Source organism: Camelus dromedarius, chromosome 14 (assembly GCF_036321535.1).
Source record: "Camelus dromedarius isolate mCamDro1 chromosome 14, mCamDro1.pat, whole genome shotgun sequence".
NCBI classification, from domain to species: domain Eukaryota; kingdom Metazoa; phylum Chordata; class Mammalia; order Artiodactyla; family Camelidae; genus Camelus; species Camelus dromedarius.
This window is the reverse complement of record NC_087449.1, coordinates 36,891,414-36,905,696: the sequence shown is the minus strand read 5'-3', so window position 1 is coordinate 36,905,696 and position 14,283 is coordinate 36,891,414. Positions and strand designations below refer to the sequence as shown.

At 50.4% G+C, this 14,283-nt stretch overlaps 1 long non-coding RNA gene across 1 annotated transcript in view; it reads left to right on the top strand.

Moving 5' to 3' along the window:
* The window catches only part of LOC116156712 (uncharacterized), a 169,759-nt gene that overhangs the window by 123,579 nt on the left and 31,897 nt on the right, over positions 1-14,283 (top strand). Inside the window, exon 2 of the long non-coding RNA XR_010383733.1 lies at positions 1,274-1,326. This is a non-coding gene — a long non-coding RNA (uncharacterized LOC116156712). The remainder of the gene's footprint in view (positions 1-1,273; positions 1,327-14,283) is intronic.

Sequence of the window (14,283 nt, the reverse complement as noted above, 5' to 3'; positions counted from 1 at the left end):
CCAATTTTCAACATGTGACACTATTGTGTGTCCTCTCATCCTGGACTGGCATGGGGTTTGTGGCTGGTACATTGGAGACTGGACTTCTTTGGAAAGGCCAGTGTTGGTGGGATGGAGAGGTTAAGGGGTGAGGTTGGTATTGGCTGGTTTGACTGCAGGCCCCAGACCCGTCCTTCAGCTACAATATCCCATCAGGACAGCCCCCAACCAACCACCTCAGTCCCACGGCTGGTCACTGCAGACAAACAGCCAGTCGGCTCCACCAGCAATGGGTCAGTTTAGACAAACAACTGGAACAGTTATAAAAATGGTGGGGGGAACAAAGGTGACAGAAAAACAACAGTATCAGCTCAGTTTTTCAAAAGTAACCGTGCAACTTCCTTGACTATTACCCGGGGAAACAGCCGATCAGCTCATGGACATAATTGCTCTGCCTTGTTCAAACAGTCAATGACTTGGCACGTCTGGAGTTGGAAACATTGAGAAATGGTCCTTTGGTCCAGCCCAGCAACACTGCGACCATGGATTTCTTCTCATCCAACCCTCACGGAGACCCAGGCAGACATTTCCCCACACACAAAATATTCCAGATTCTTCTAAGGGCTGCCTGAGGGGACTCAGAGCTCCCTGGGCATTTCCCTGTGGCCCCACTACCTTCTGGAGCCCACTTGTATTAACTGCATTCAACAGAAACAAAAAATGAATTCAAATGAAACAAAACCTTTCAATCTATAAACAATCTTCCTTAATTAATTGATTAGGGAGAGAGGGGGACAGACTAACCTTCCTTCTTGGGAAAAGTAAAGAAAGAGAGAAAGGGTCAAAAGAAGCATGAGTGGGAGAAGCAAGAGCACTTTACAGAGAGAACCTACTAGACAGTGTATTTCGTATCCATTACTTTGTAACTACCCTTTGATAATTATGCCCATTTTAAAGATGGAGAGACCAAGGTCTAGCACAGCACAGTAACTTTGCCCATGTTCCCACGGTCAGTAGATGGTGGGGCTGGGATAGAGCTGAGTCTCTTGACCCTTGTCTCAGGCTGTGAATCTCAGAATTATATTGTTGTTAGAAGTGGTGGGGTGGGGGCTTGGGATCTGGCATTTGTGCCTCTCATCAAGGGGGTGAGGAAAGGACAGTCACACAGAAGAGCCCAGAGTCCTTACCCAGAGAGCACAGTACTTCAGGACATTCCCCATCTTTCTTTGAGCTGAATGTCCCTCAGCTGCAGAAAGTTCTTCCTTGTGTCTAACCAGACTCTATCTTGCTGCAGGGCCAGCCTGGAAGCTCCTCCTTGTGGCCGGTCTCTGGAGGTGAGAGTGCCAGGTATGCCGAGCCTGGGTGTGGGCTGGAAACCCCTCTTCCCCTGATATAGCAGAGGGTCTGGATGGCGGAGGAGAGCCCAGAGGGCTGTCTCTGTATTTAGTGAATAAACATCGGAGTCAAGTTTCTGGCCTGTCACTCTGCAGCCTTTCAGCAAGTGAGAGGCCAGGTGGGCCGGAGGGAGTTCCCGCCCTGGCACATGAAGAGGCCCGGCCTGCGGGGCTGGGGCCCAGGGAGGGCCGGCTCTGGACGGCCAGCGGAGTTGGCCTCTGCAGGCCGTGGAACTTCACACCTTTGAAAGGCTCCAGAGCGGCCCGCAGGAAAAATAAACCGTTCCTCCCATCCGTGGCCAGTCGGCCATCCTCAGGGGCTCCCCATCATGCACACGGAAACCCTGTAAAAGGGCCCAGTGTTTCCTTTTCCACTCCCCAAAAGGATGCGTGCTGGGCCTCGCGAGGACTGGCGGGTTGGGTGAGAGCACTCTGTCCACCGCCAGCAGGCCTGCTTTCAGCCTGACTTCCCCGGGACAAGCCACCCTGGCTCTCTGAGCCTTGGTTTACACATCTGAAAAACAAGAAGAAAAATACCTCCCAGAGAGTTTTATTCTGTGTGTGTCTAATGATGAAATAAGGCACGAATGTGAAAGTGCTTAGCACATAGTAGGCGCTTTATCAACATCTTCCTCCTTCATTTACAATCTATATAACATAGAGCAAGTCTGGCTTCCTTTTGGAGCCCCAGTTTCGTCTTCTGTAAAGTGGGATGTCTGTGTCCATAGTCAGCGTTAAATGAGGCAAAGGGTTAGCACAATACTGGCCTGGCACATGGAAGGTCCTCCAGCAATAGCTTCTTCCTCTCTTCTTTTTTCCTGTTCAGCCTCCCTCTGAGTCTCAGGTGCATCATCTTACAGGTGGGGATGGTACTGACACCCAGGTTGAGAATGCTGTGAGGATGATGCCCCAAGCATCTGATGAGCATTGTAATGCCACAGAACTGTAGGAGAGAGATCTCAAAACACTGGGAAAGTGAGTAGAAAGAATACAAGGGTCAGAGAGCCCCGGGGTTATCATAACAAGTCTCATACTAGGGCACTGGTCTTATCCAGTGGTGGTTCAGGCAGGAGTGTTGGGCGCCTTGAGGAGAAAGGGAGGCCCCTGCCGGTCGGCACCAAGGAGGGCTTCCTGGAGGATGGCTCCATCCAAAGTTATGGAGCTTAGTCTTTGCATCCTGGCCTAGTTGCCTGCAAATGCTTGCAAGCCAGACTACTGCTGGCTCCCAGGAAGTTGGGAGGTGCCTCCAGAAGTGCCCTTCTCCCACCTGGGGTTTTGAGAGCTAGGAGGAGACAGAACTAGAAGCAAGAGGTGGGTGAATACAAGAACAGATCCCAGTGTGAGTACTCCAACAACAGAACCAGCTGTCTTCAGAGGTAGTGAGTGCCCTGTCACAGCGAGTGTCCAGCAGTGCCTGGAGGAGCCTGTGATGGGTACAGAAGAGGGACCGTGGCACTGGGTGAGAGGTGGGAATATCTGGGAGACAGGCTTTGGAGTCAGGCACACCTGGACTCACGTTCCAGCTTCGCAGTTCACCCTATGTGACCTTTGGTTAGTCTCCTAACCTTTGTAAATTCCTAATTTCCTCCTAGGTAAATTGGCAGTAATTCCTACTTCAAAGAGTTGTTTTGGAGATTAAATGAGATTATGCATGTAAAGCATTTAGTGGAGTGTCAGAAACGTGCAGGCTTTCCCTGTTGCAGCTGAGAGTCTAAGATCTGGCAGGCGGAAGTCTATAGGGGGTGAGGATCCTATACTTCGAGGATTCTGAAATCATAGAAGACTGTGTCCATGTATTTAACAGAATACCTACATAACGCTTACCTGGTGCCAAATGCTTTTCTAGGGGCTTTACAAATATTCACTCACTTAATCTTCACACCCACCCCAGGAGAAGGGAACTGTTATTACCCCTGATTTATAGAGAAGGAAATTGAGGCAGAGAAACTTAAGTAACCTGCCCTTAGTCACACAGCTGAGGAAGTGGTGGAGCTGAGACTGGACACCAGTTCCAGAGTCTGTGCACGTAAGATTCTAAGGCTACATGATTCTGAAACCACTCCATGTTCCTAAGATCCAAGAGAGTTCAGTGTTATGGGACTTTTATTAATAATAACGGATGTCTGTGATGAGAAGTTTCTCGAGCAGGAGTGGGCAAACTTCTTCTGTTGAGGGCTAGACAGTAAATGTCTGGGGCTTTGCAGGCCATAAGGTCTCTGTCACAACTCCTCAGCTCTGCGGTCGTGGACAGTAGCTAAGTGAATGGGTGTGGCTGTGTTCTAATAAAACTTTATTCACAGAAGAACAGGTGGCAGGCAGCACTGGGTCTGGGGCTATATTTTTCTGACCGCTGTTCTTGAGCCGCAGCTCAGGCAGGGGTCTCCCGCTCCGCTGAGCACCCTGGTGGGGCTCCCTGACAGCTGAGACTCGGGGGAGCCCAGGTCTGCCTCGATTCGGAGAGGCAGAAGGCGGCTCCCCGGCTGTGGGTGCCCCCAAGCGGGGCTCTCTTTCTGTCCTAGAGAGGCTGTTGAAAAGGCTCCTCTTTCCAGCAGCAGAGCCTCATTACTCCCGGGCTGGAAAACAATGTTGACTTCCCCCAAGCGGGAAGCAGCTGCACTTGTGAGCCAGGGCTCATTTCGCTGCATGAATATTTATGGAAAGTCCCCTAATTAAGCCCAGGAATAAAATTTACCCTGCTTACAGGGGCCACAGAAGACAGTAAGGCCGTGTCAGGAACCAGCCTCTTGTGCCTGTGAAGTAGGGCTGTCAACGAAACGTTTGTGTCCAGAGCCACTTGGCCAGGGCCGGTGTCCGCAGGCGTGGTAGGGGTGGGCGTTCTCTGGCAGGTCAAGCACCCTTGCTGTGGTCATATGCTGGTGTAGGGGATGCCTCGGCCACCTCCCTGAGCACTGGTGGGTGGCTAGTGTCCCCGATCTTCACGGGGTGACACAGAGGTGACTCAGGCCAGAGTCCCAGCAATACTGTTTTTGTAACTCAGGTATTCCTGACTCAGCCTCGAAGATCACTCCAGTGGCAACAGCTCAGGGGGAGCTGGGAGCTGAGTTTGAGTTCCTTCTCTGACACTGATTCTGTACTAGCCGGTGGGCCCACCAGTTCTCCCAACCTCAGTTGCCCCCACGTCACCAATGACGGAGGAGATCGCAGGATCATCAGCATTCCTGAGCACCAGAGGAGGTGATGGAAGAGAAAGCATTTTGAGGGAGTGGTTCCCACCTCACTCTGGGGTTTCCTGCAGGCCCTCCCTCTCTTAAACCCAAGGGCTGAGGAAAGCCGGCTCTGCCCAGTCCAGTAAACTTGAGGGTTTCCAGAAACCATAAATCTTGGCTTTTCCTCAAGGGGTCCTATCTCTGGAGAACCACTTGGGCCCTCATATCCTCTTCCGAGGAACCATAAACCAAGCAAATACCATAAAGCTCTTTGCCCAGCCCAAGCCCTGATGGTTGGAGTCCGATGTGGTGTCAAGAAGGCAGAGTTTCAGAAAAGGACCATCAATCAAGTCAAGTCGAACCTGAATCCTCCCCCTCTGAGTTCCAGAATGAAACTTACCTTTAATTTCTCCCTTCTGTCCTCTTTTTCAATGATTTACCTCTTCATATTTTTCACAGCACCTGAGAGATCACGTGTTGTGCCCCCACCCCACCTCCAGGCTGCTGGTGGGGACCGGGGTAAGGAGGATGCTTTCCTAAGGTGGGTCTAGGTGTGTAATTGTCTCCGGGCCTTGACAATCAGCACACCTTGTAAATTCGAAAGTCAACAAGATGTAGAAGAGGGGAGATCTCCAGGCTGGAGAGGAGGAAGTTGGGGGTGGGGAGTGAGGGTGGGCCAGTCAAGGGTGGCTTTAGTGCCCCCTGCCCCACCGCGGGGCCTGCCCCATCCCTGGAGCCCTGGGACTTCCTGCTCCCACCCACCACCTTCACACCCTGAGTTTGGATCTGATCACAACAACAGTCCAGACCCTGAAAGGGGCCTGAGAGGCCTTCTCTCTCACACTCTGTCACTACAGATAAAGAGGCTGCAAATATAGGGAGGGCCTTACAAGGTCAGTGCCAGGGCAGGTGTGGTGGTGACAACACTGGGTTCCTCCCACAGATTGTTGCCTTCCCTTCCAACCCATTGTCACACGGAGGTGGGAAGAAAGATTTTAGCTTTTGATGGCCCATCTCAACTACAGGAACCACTTCCTGCTCTTTCCACCCAGGACCCCATCTTCACTGACCAAGGACACCATGTTTTTACTGGCTTAGAGGTTGGAAGCAATGATCCCTTCAGAGGACCTTAGCAGAGGGGGTACTTTGGGAAAAGTCCTGGACTTCAGACTCCTCACCTGTAAAATGGGAATGATAAACCACTCTCACCACCCCCATCCCCTCGGTTTCTTATGAGGATCAAATGGGACACTGATTATGAAGGTGCTTAGTTAGTGGAATGTGTTTATGTGTGATAGGATAAGTACTGAAACTATCACATTGGTTTTGTCATTATTTGATGGTTACTCTCCTTCCTGGAGCTGGTGTCCTTCAGAGACTGGGGCTCAGGAGAAAATTCTGCCCCCAAGTCAAGAGGCCAAGAGGAGGCCAGGAGCTCTGCTGGGGCCCTCCAGGGCCCAGAAGACCTGGGGACCTGCCTGCAGAGTCAGATGGCTGAGCACCTTTGTCTTTGTTGAGATCCAAGCCCGTTGGCGGGAACTGTGTCCCCGCACAGTTGGCACCTCCTCAGGGCATCATTTGGTGCTAAGAGAGGCCTACATGTGAATTCAAGAGGGCTGGGTGCCCAGGCTTGGGCCCTGTCTCCCTGCAGTCCCACAGAAACCCCCAGTCTCTGCCTGAGAGGATCAAGGACTCTGGTGGGTCCTGAACACCCAGGTTCCTACCCATAAACACTCCCTCTGATTTCCACTAGCTCATGTGTTTTGGGGAGGGAAATACAACCCACAAACTTTTGATTTATTTGCATTAAAGCCATCACAATGCTTTGTAAGAGCCGTTTGGATTTGTGTGTGCCATTGCGGGAATCTTAGCTGTCTTTGAAGGCTTTTTCCTCCTCTCAGATGGAAGAGGAAGTCATATTGCTCCAGGAGCACCCAGCCTGAAACCTTCAGCCCCTTCTTGCCCCACTGGCCTATGCACAACTGGAAATGAGAGGCCCAAGTCAGTCTCTCTCAGAGCACAGCAAACAGTGGTGCCCAGCAATTAAAATCCTCCTTGATTTTCCCCAAGCTGTGTTTATAGCAGGCAGCCCCTAGCAACCTCCCAGGAGGGGCTATTTGCAGAATCAGAACCCACCTGGCTGTGATGGTCCTTAACCCTCTGTTCATGTTGTTCCCTCTCCCTGACTACATTTCTTCCCTGCTATTTCTGGAATTGTACCCATTCTTTGAGGCCCAGCTCCTGTGCAGTCTCAGCCTTTCCTTGATCATCTTGAATAAAGCAATGTCCAGCACAGGATGTGGTATGATACTAACTAAGAGACACTTAGAGTTTACGGAAGAGTGAAGAAGTGAAGGGACGAATGGGATGGACAGACGACAGGGCCTCTGATAATGTGTCTATTTTCTTCTTGCCTTTTCCTCTTCTAAAATGTACCAGGACCAGAGTGTGACACATGCAGAAGTTGGACAAATACCTGAAGGAATGAATGAGTGTGCAGCGGACGAATGGATACAGGAATCTATTTATAGAGCACATGCTACAGGCCAGGCATGGGGCTGGATGCTGGTGTTACAGTTGTGAATAAGACAGGCTTCTGTCCTCACGCCCTTCCATTTCAGCCGAGAAGCCAGGCTCACATAGAGAGTTGCACAACCCAATCCTTATTTAGTTTCTCTTGTGATAAATGCCACGAGAGAGGAAAATTAGTGAGTAAATAACTGAACGAGTGAGGGGTGAGTGAAGACAGGAATCAGCAAACAGAGTGAGGGAGGGAATGAATACGTAAGCGAATACCAGGGAGAATAAATGACGGAGTGAGGACGTGGGGTAAAGAGTAGGCAGCTACGAGGGAAGCATCCACGCCACGTGCACCAGCGTTTCTGGACCCAACGCCTGGAAGCCAGGTGGCCCGAAGCCAGCCCCTCTCCTGCTTCCCTGGGGCATGGGTGGCAGGCTGGGTGGGAGAGGCTCCCAGGCCGGTGAGCCAGGCCATCTGCATCCTGAGGTCAGCACCACGGCCACTGTTTTAGGTCCTCCAGAACTGAAAGTTGGACTTAGAAAGGTTGGAAGATGTTAACATGTAGAATTTCAGGATCTGCAGGCTCCGAAATTTTGCTCAGCATGTGGAATGAACCTCAAAGCTTTCACAATCACATTCAACACCACACAGTGTGAAATCGGGCTCAGGATGGGGAAGGGGCCTGCCCAAGTCACACTACCGGGGCCCCTGACTTCAAGGTGTCCGAAGGAGTCTTTGCTGGAACCAACAAGGCCTCTTTTGATTCAGCCCCTTTTTCACCTCTGGCCTCTGTTCCTAATCCTCTCCCCCTGAGGCCCCCTCCAGCCCCGCTGGCTTCCTCCTTGAATCTAGAACAGGCCTGCCCTGTGCTTTCGTACCCCCGGTTCCCTCTGCCTGGGGTGTGCCCCAGGTGTCTGCAGGGCTGGCCCTCTCACTTCCTTCAGGGTTTTGCTCAGAAGTTACCCTAAGGCCTTCCATGGTGCTGCACCTCCAGTGTCATCACTGACCCCTTCCTTCCATACCCCCTTCCATGCTTCAGTTTTTCCTTGTAGCACTTATCTTGGCCTAACACACTTTACACTTTCCTTATTTATTTTGTTGATTGTCTGTTTTTCCCACTAGGATGTCACCTCCACCAGGGCAGGGATTTTGTATTGCTTTGTTCACTGCTGTATCCCAACCTGCCCCCTAAATATGTCATGGATGCATGGATGCCCACTGCATATGTAGGTACTGATAACGGATAAATGAAGCAAAATCTCCAATCCAGCTTCTCCTCTCTACCCCAAAGCCACCGCCACTGTCTATTCTTGCCTGGTCACTGCAACAGCCTCCTCCCTGATGCTCGGCCTCCTCCTAGTGCTAGCTGCCTTTCTGGCCCAGAGTGATCTTTTCTCTGTTGACAAGTATGACCACATCATTCCCCTTCTGGAAACTCTGTACTATCCTCCTCTTTTCTCCCCTTAATTCTGGTTTCCTGACCCTGTAAAGTGATACACAAGAAGTGCATACACACAGCTCCCAGTGAGTGGCGGTTACTCTCATCCCCGAAGATGCAGGCATTCAGTTGAGAAGTGTAACGAGGAGGGAGGGGACTATTTCAGGGTGTGGTGGGTGTGTGGGGACAAGCACATGGGGATGGCAGCAGCGTGTCATGAACGGAGGGACCCTGGGCAGATCTGGCTTGCTGGCACGCTGATGTCAGAAGCAGAATCCTGACCACTGGGTGAGCGAATTGGTTGGATCAGATCCCAGGAGGTATTGACTGCAAAACCAAGGCACTCTGCCCCATTCTGCAGGCACAGGAAACCTCTGTGAATTCCTTCAGAGACATTCAACTGTTAGCAAGCCTGATTAGCCAAGTGCTGCGGTGGGCACTTTCACATGCAGGATTCAGTGGAATCCTTATAACAATCCTTTGAAATCTGTATTATTGTCCCTATTTTATGTATGGGGAAACCCAAATGCAGAAAGGTTAAATAACTTTTCTAAGGCAATCTAATACAGCAGAGATTTGAACCCAGGTCCAGGGACCTGAAAGCTTTGTGTCTTCTTATCCAACAGAGGCCTAATACTCATCAAATGTTTGTTGACTGAATGCACGTTTTGCACAGAGCAACCCCAACAACAGGGAGGCAGGTCACCCCAACAATAGCTCCTGCCTCCTTTCCAGAACAGCCTCCAAAGCTCCAAGCTGTGAACTGGGTCTTCACATAGCCTTTTGTGGGCTTGGAAGTCAAGAAGAGAATTCACAGTACTTTGGAAAACACATTTTCTTTTTAGGAAGAATTTTTTGTTTTCATTTCAAACAGCACTCACTGGCTGGTGACGAGTGGTGAGAAGAGGTGCCCTGTTTTTCATCCTAACACCTATTTCCAGGTGGGGGCAGGGAATCCTCCAGCCTGAAATGTTATTTCAAAACCTTTCCGGGCTGTGCAGCTCCAAGTCCAGGCCACATGACTCAAAGAAAAGCATGATTTCCCATTACGTTGTGTTGTCCTTTCTGGTCTGAGCCGCTTTCAAGGTGGGAAGACACAGCCTGCTCCCACAGGTGGCGCTCACCACCTGATGTGGGGTGCCTGGTGGCCAAGCTTCTGACGGGCACGCTTGCCAATGAAACTGGTGTGATCTGAACCCTCCCTGCCTACTTTCTGCCATCTGAAGCCCATACCAAAAAGAAGCAAGGCCAGAGATGTCTTGCCATCTGACGGGGGTGTGGACTGAGATGGATGGTGCGCTCCCTGCCGGGGAAGGCCACGCTCAGACACTCCCAGATAGCCAGCCGCCACTTTATTAACAACAACTATCCCCATCTGAACCAGGCTGGGAAAGAAAATATTTATGCTCGCCTGTCAGGAGGACCTTCATTTTAATTCCGGGGGAGCCAGCCAGGATGCTGGTCCAGGGCTGAAGGAATGTGACATGTCTGTGCGGCTGCTCCAGTCCCGCCTGCAGCCCAGGGTTGATGAAAACTCCAGAATGTCCTCGGGACAGCTCTGGGCAAGTACGAGGGTGCTTCAGGAGGACTGGACGTGGGAGCCCAGGAGAAGTGGGGCCTGAGCCACCAGAACACACACCCTGGGCCCTATTAAACTGTGAATGAGATATCTGGGTGTGAATGTGGGGGCTACAGTTAGAGATCGAGTCCAAATGCACCATTAAATGATCCCATTATTGATTGAAAACATGGAGCTGTATTCATCTGAGAAGTGATCCTGTATGGAGAATAAAATAATCTTGTATGGTTAGAAATGGTCAGCACTGGAGCTGAGCCTGTCAGCTAAGCTGGGCCTTCTTAGCACCAGTTTGAGTTGTTACTCTGATCATGGTCATTATTTTGAACAAAAGTCACAACAAATTCTTTAACAGTTTCAGGGATGCTTGTGGCTCTGCAGCAGACAGGGTCTAGGAAGCCCTGCTCTGGGGGACAACTACACCCCATTATAGTGGTGGAGTTATAAGGTGCTAGCCTGAACAAATCAGGTGGACCTGGGGATGGAGACTTTGGCCTCACGAGGGTAGCAGGATTGTTCCCTTCAGGCGAAGCTTGCCTCCCCCAGCTCCAAGGGCTAGATTGCATATTCCCTACAGAGCGTGCACACTGGAGTCAGGAGACCTGGGCTCAAATCAAATCCCAGCTCTACCAGTTGGCTGTTATGCAACCAACCCTGAACACCGTATTCAAGGTTGAATCTTTCTAATAAAATGGAGCTAATAAATATCTTACCCCAGGGGACTATCTTGATAATAAAGTGAGGTGACTCAGTCTGTGAGACACTCAGTGCAGTGTGAGGTCAGGAAGTGATGCCAGCAGTAACAGAGGAGAGGCACACACATTACTTTCCCTAGAGGGGTGTCAGTAATTTTTGCTGGTACATGAATCAATACCTGCGAATGTGTGCACGTGTAATTCCTGGTTCATTCCCGTATTTGTCTGCTTGGGCTGCAATAACAAAATTCCACAGACTGAGAGGTTTCAACAACAGACATTTATTTCCTCATAGCTCTGAAGGCTAAGAAGTCCAAGATCAAGGTGCTGGCAGATCTGGTTCCTGGTGAGGGCTCTCTTCCTGGCTTGGACTTGGCCACCTTCTCACTGTGTCCTCACATGGTGGAGAGAGCAGCTCTGGTCCCTCTCCCTCTTCTCATAAGAACACTAATCCCATCATGGGGACCCCACCTTCATGACTTCATCTAACCTAATTATCTCCCCCAGGCCATACCTCCTAATACATCACATTGAGGGTTAGGGCTTCAACACAAGGACTTTGGGGGAACCCAAGTATTCAGTCCATAACAGTATCTGTATGTGATAGCTGTAAAGTTCACATCCGTGTATGCTTATGAGCCTGTATGTTTTCTTAATGTCTTCTTATGCACTGTAAGTTAAGGCACAGAATTAGGATAGAATGGGGCTTGTATACTTTTGTGTTTGCCTCTGTGCATAGACTTGTATGTACACGAGAGTCTCGCACAAGTGGAAGTCATGGGCTCAGGCTGCCGGTGGGAGTGACCCGTGGGCAGCATGTGTACATGTGTGTGTGTGTACAAGCCTGGGAAGGGCATGGCTTGGACCACAGCACTGTCTCCGGCTGCCCCTCAGCCCAGCCTGGCAGGACTCCTGCTCCCACCAGCCCCTAGTAGCTGCTGAAGGGAAATGAGCAGAGGGCTCAGAAGTTCTCTGGGACCAGGAATCTGTCAAATCTGAGATCTTCGGATGCAGGTACTGGAGGGTTTGTTCTCTGCTGTGGAGGGGCCCCAGCCCCTGAGATCATTGTACCTGGTGGTGGTGGGGGGTGAATGGAGCCCACCTTTGATATTATGGGGAAATTTTCTCATCTCATCTTCATCCTGCATGGGATGCATCTTCATCTATTCAAATGAATCATTCATCTCATCTAGAGTCTTCCAAGCTTCAGCCCAAATGACATTTGCTTAGCAATTGGTCTGTTTGAAAAAGCCAATGTATTAGAGCCAAATGCGTGGCACCGTCTTTCTGAGCTGGGGGCACAGGGAGACGGGCCCATGGGAGAGGGCAGGAGGAAGGTGGGGGGTATTCAGTTGGTCAAGGATCCCACGGAAACAGACAAACACATTATCCACTCCAACGCAGGCGATTTTTCCCCCAGGGTGGCTAATTAGCTGGTGGCTGCCCGGGCTCTCTACTTGATTTGCAGAATTAGAATGCTCCGCACAGAGATCTGTGCTTATGCTCAAAATTGTCATCCTCTTTCCCAAACAGGAGAGGAGCTCTGACTGTGAGTTCTGGAGCCTGGAAACTGCTCAACTGGGGCCTGAATGGAGATTTTACTCCATAGAACCTTCTGCCTTGTCGGAGGCCTCAGGAAATGGCAGGCTTACCAATGTGGGCACAGGACATGTCCACACACGGGCACAAATATCTTCTCACTTATGTAAACATGTTGCAAAGGCACAGCCACACAAATTCACCCAGAGGCACAGGCACCCACCCTGGGAGACACACGTATGCAGAGGGAGGTACAGGCCCTCTCCCAGCACATCCAGATACCCAGAGACACCCTGAGACCTACATGCACACACACTCCAAGAAACACCTACCTGCACTTCCAGACACCCAGTACACACACCTTCACAGGCTCTCTGGAACAGGTGTGTACGAGCGAGCACACACACATGGAGACAGAGAAGCTGCTTAAACAAATCCATAGAAACAAAATTTCTCAGAACCCAACCTCAGGGATTCTCAATCAGAATCTCAAATCAGAATCAGATAGGAGAATCAGATATGGGATTATATATGAATGATATATCAGATGAGTTATCTGATATCTGATATCAGATTCAGAAATCCTAAGCAAATTGGAATTCTCCTATCAGAATCACCAGGGAGTTTTGTAAAAATACTCACATTGAGCTCCCCCAGAATCTGATAGGCCATTGGGTACAGAGGTAGCGCAGTGAATTTTGAAAATTTCCCTTGTACAATGAACACAGGGCAGTTTTATCATTAAAAATAAAATTAAATGGCACATTGCTGACTATTAAGAGGAAGAACAATTTGGGTGAGAACTGTTAGGACTTCTGAAAGAAGTCGATGTATTAGAGCCAAACGTCGCACCATCACCAAAAATGGTTGCTTTTTCATTTTGTTGTTTCAAGAACATAGAATAATTAGGACTCAAATTTTTTCTGGTTGGCTTCCTTATATCTTCATTAAACAGACAGGAATGGTGACAACAGATGCAATTTGTCCAGATTTTGACTCAACCACAGATATTTCAGACTCACTGTCAAACCTGAAAGGTCCCACCCCTTCCTGCTACAGGTAGGGGAACTGGGGCCCAGTTAGGGCAAGCTGTTGCTCACGCTGATGTCACTATTAGTGATTTCTGTGAGCTAATGTAGGGAGCACACACAGTAGAATCTCAATAAGTGTTCGCTGCTTTATTATTCTGGTTATTGTTAATATCATTGTTATTCTAATCATGTCATTATCATTAGCGGAGCAAGGCTAAGAATCCAGATCTCCCCATCTGGTTTATGGTCTCAGGATATCCTTCCTAGTTGGGAAGACACGGCAGAGGCAGTAGAATGTGGGGACCCAGCCCAGTCCCCTCTTCTCTAATTATGCCCTGACTGAGGTCCTCCAATCCTCCCACTTCCCAGGGAAAGGGGCAGAAGAGGTTTGCTGGGAGTGGTAAGGATGGCAGGATGACCTTTGTGGGGAAGGGAGTTTTCCCTCCCGATGAGGGGCTTCAAAGGACAGCAGCTGGCTGCTGCTGCACTGAGAGAGACCTTCAGAGACGCAACTTTTGATCAGCATCCGTCAGGGGAGAGTGGCTGCAGGTACTAGGACTGGGAGCGCCCTTTCTGCCTGCAGCTCCCTGGAGAGTTTCTTCAGGCCAAGGAAAGCTTTGTTCTAACCACTTCTCCCAGAGCTAGGGCTGCTGGGTGGTCTAGGGGCAGGAGGGCAGAATGGGGGTGGGACAGGGCAGGCCCTGGGTTTGGAAGGAATACAGGTTTGAAGACTGAGGAGGGGGGCGGGTGGCTGGGGAAAGAGGGTGGAATCTGTGTGTGCGGGTGGGGAGGGCTGGTGCAAAGTGAGGACTGGGGGAAGGTTTAGAGGCACTGGGGGAGTAGGAGGGACCAGCGGAGGCCAGAACCAGGGGGAGGGTTCAGGGAATCAGGTGGAGGTCCGCCAGGGTGAGGGCATAGACAAAGTTCCCTCCCCAGACCCTGC